General features: G+C 51.3%; 1 protein-coding gene across 1 annotated transcript in view; it reads left to right on the forward strand.

Moving 5' to 3' along the window:
* The window catches only part of LOC104508793 (zinc finger CCCH domain-containing protein 3-like), a gene marked incomplete at both ends in the record, with an annotated part of 45768 nt that overhangs the window by 39652 nt on the left and 2579 nt on the right, over window positions 1–3537 (forward strand). The window lies entirely within an intron of this gene.

Consider the following 3537-nt stretch of genomic DNA (forward strand, 5'->3'; position numbering starts at 1 on the left):
CATCCCAGCCCTGAAACAGCGGTGATGGACGGGGCGTTACGGAAGAAGGGCTGGGAGCGGCGTGGAAAAGCCATTAGAAACTTGAGCCGAGGACACGGCCCTGGGATTAGTCGCACACGGTTTGTTTTCTTTATTAAGTATCTTTTTGCTGTGGAGCCAATAAATGTGGTCTGGTACAATGATCAGCGCAGAGGTCTGTGCCGGGGAGGTGGTGCATCCTGCTCCTGGCACACAGCCAGGACCGTGGCACTTTCCTGGGGCAGGGATTTGTAACTAGTCCCTTAGGTACTGTGTTTCTCAGCTATTCCCCAAAACGTCATTCCCCATCATCGCAGCATCACCACCGGCTACGAGGGTGACACATCTATGCGGCTTTTTGAGGCCAGGGCTCTTTTTTTTCTGCTCTTCCCCTTCCAAAGTCCATTTTGTGCTGGGAACTGCTATACATTGGGTTGGAACTAGATGATCTTTAAGGTCCCTTCCAACCCAAACCATTCTGTGGTTCTGTTGTATGGGAGTGGATCTCGCATCCTGGGGCAGAAGCTCTGAAGAGCTGCCACCCTGATGATAATCGGCAGTAATTAACTTAAGGCAGGTTCGTAATTCATTTGCATGGTGTCACCGTCATCGCATGGATGGAGATCTGGAGGTGATGGTGGACTAGAAACCTTCCAGCGGGTACATCTGATGTACCCTCAGGCCAACTTGCCATCACGTGGGATCGGTGCCGTTGAACTAGTCCTGACCCTGGCTACAAGGACAATAGCTTAGCACGTTGATGCCCTTCAGAAGGGTGATGGCACAGCTTGAGAGACCATCCCTTCCTGTTTTCCTACCTGACATTCTATAAAACATAAATCCTGAGGTTTTGCTATTGCTTTCCTTGGGATCCACTTATCCTGGAAAAGCGAGTTCAACAGCTCTGCCCACCCCTCATCACCGGATCAGTGTAATTTCTGGGCATTGCTGCCCATCCCAATAAAGAATGGCTTTGGGCAAAGCATGGGGGGAAAGGGGAATTCATAGGGGTGTGCACGTCTTGTCCATGCAGATGATCTCAGCTGGCCCTTCGCCATCTCAGCTTTCAGCCTCCCTAACTCTCCATCACCCAGCAGCCCCTGTGTTCATCCCAGCCTTCAATGCCTAACAGGCTGTGCCTTTATTTTTTTCTCTCCCCCATTTTTCTTTCACATATTTTTAAAGCAATTATCAGTTGAGGGTTGTGCTAGTATTTTGTGAAAAATTACTGCCCTGGAAAGCTGTCCTGTCACTGCCTTTTCCAAAGCATGTATTCTTTGTCCGGGCCGTATCCCATCTGCAGACGGAGGTGTCCAGACAAGCATGAGTTGGGAAAAAGTTAGGAAAAAAGTGAAAACTGTTCTCGCAAACCTCTGCTTGATTGAAACATCTGTTTCCTAGGTGGTTTGCAGGAGGATGGCTGCTTAAAACAGAGCTTTCTGTGCCAGAGGAGGTCATTTTCCCATACCTGCTCTTGAATGGCATACCCAAAATAAGCATCAATGTTTCTACCAGCTTGGGACAGGCAGGAGATAGCCTTGCCTGGTGACTCGGATGCTGTGGTCTTTAGTGATGCTTTTCCAGTGCTGTCCACAGATGGAAGCGAGCCAGCTGTATCCTGGGCTCTGTCAAGAGAAGCGTGGTCAGCAGGTTGAGGCAGGGGATTCTCCCCCTCTGCTCCATTGTGGGATTCTCCCCTGGAGAACTGAGTCCAGCTCTGGGGTCCCCAGCACAGGAAAGACGTGGACTTGTTGGAGTAGATCCAGAGGAAGCAAAGGAAATGGTCCAAGGGCTGGAACAGCTCTGCTGTGGAGACAGGCTGAGAGAGTTGGGGTTGTTCAGCCTGGAGAAGAGAAGGAGGACCCTATTGCAGCCTTCCAGTACTTAAAGGTGGTTTATAAGAAAGATGGAGAGAGTTTTTATACCAAGTCCTGTAGTGACAGGACAACGGGCAACAGTTTTAAACTGACAGAGGGTAGGTTTAGACCAGGCATGAGGAAGAAATGTTTTACGCTGAGGGTGGTGAGACAGGGGAGCAGGTTGCCCAGAGAGGTTGTGGCTGCCCCATCGTTGGAAGTGTTCAGGGCCACGTTGGATGGGGCTTTGAGCAGCCTGACAGAGTAAAAGATGTCCTTGCCTGAAACAGGGGAGTTGGACTGGATGATCTTGAAAGGTCAGTTCTCACCCAAACTATTCTATGATTCTGTGAAACATGGGATTTTGGGGAAACAGCAGAGCCATGGTGCTGTTTAGAGATGACTTTACTTTGAGGATTCTTGGTGGGTTGTAGACTCACTGTTGAAGATCCATCAAAAAGAGAAAGTCATTGGAACTGGTTTTTTTAATGAATTTTCAGTGGAAAAGCAGTGCTGTCGCTATGCTGTTTCCCCCCGCCATCAACCCAGTGTCCATGTGTCCATCTGAATCCCCAGCCCTCCTGCTGCTCAACGCCATCCTCATCCTCCAGCAGACAAGCTCCTTGCTCCGCTGCTGACTTGAGCGATCGGCCCCGGGCGGCAGAGCTGCCAAACCCTTCTGCCCTTTCGAGGAGAGAGCTTCTGTGGCTCAGCGGGGTGGCCGCTTCATCCCAAAGGTCAGCACAGGGAGCTACTCCCATGCCCCCAAAGTCAAGTTATGTTAAAAGGGCAGGGGCTCACCTACATCCTGCTTCTTCGGGAAGATGCATTTTTATAAACAGATGAGAATGATCACACTGAAATCCTCACTGCATTTCTTTTTCCATGGATTTCTCCCCCAAACCCGTGCAAAATTGGAGCATCTCTGCTATGCTGTAGCAAGGAGGTTGGCAGTGTGGGTGTCCAGGTGCAGAAGGACCCATGTAGGTGCATTTTTGCTCATGGAGAGGATGAAGAGGGAAATGAGTCTTGGTGCTGTGAACCCTTCGTTGCACCGTGTTGTGGCGTCATGGTGTGGTGTTTGTTGCCCTGCCAAGGTGGACTTATTGGGTGGGGTTGGAGGGAACATCCTGGGTGGGAGTGGGTCCTCCTGAACATTGTGGGACTCGGCAGAACTTCAAGACCTCCATCCCTCAGGATACACTGGGATGAGCTCTCTGGGTTGCTGGGTGTTGCTGTCACAATGTTGGGAACAGTTGGAGATGAAGAAGAGGCTGTTCTTTCTCCCTCGCCTGGCCAGTGTTCCCAGACACCCAGATAGAAGTCGTACCTGAAAGCATCTCCTCTGCCCTGCCTGCATCTCTTCCTGCCTTTCCCGCTGCCAAAAAGTGCTGTTTCCCAGCAGAAAGCCTTATCCGGAGGAAGCTGTGGAGCACAGTGCCTGTGGTGTTGTGCTGGTGTGAGTGTTGCTACCGGGAGCCACCGAAATGCCAGGCTGGGAGGGGAGAAGCACTTTTAAGGGTGAACATCTTGATGCCATCGTTTTGCCAATGCCGTGCCATGGCCACGCTAAGCCTCCCTGGACAGGAGAGCATCGGCCAAGCTCATTCCCAGGCCCTAAGCAGAACGGGTGGAGCTCCAGCCCTGGGACACCTTCAGCAGG

Source organism: Eurypyga helias, unplaced genomic scaffold (genome assembly GCF_000690775.1).
Source record: "Eurypyga helias isolate BGI_N326 unplaced genomic scaffold, ASM69077v1 scaffold4404, whole genome shotgun sequence".
NCBI classification, from domain to species: Eukaryota; Metazoa; Chordata; class Aves; order Eurypygiformes; family Eurypygidae; genus Eurypyga; species Eurypyga helias.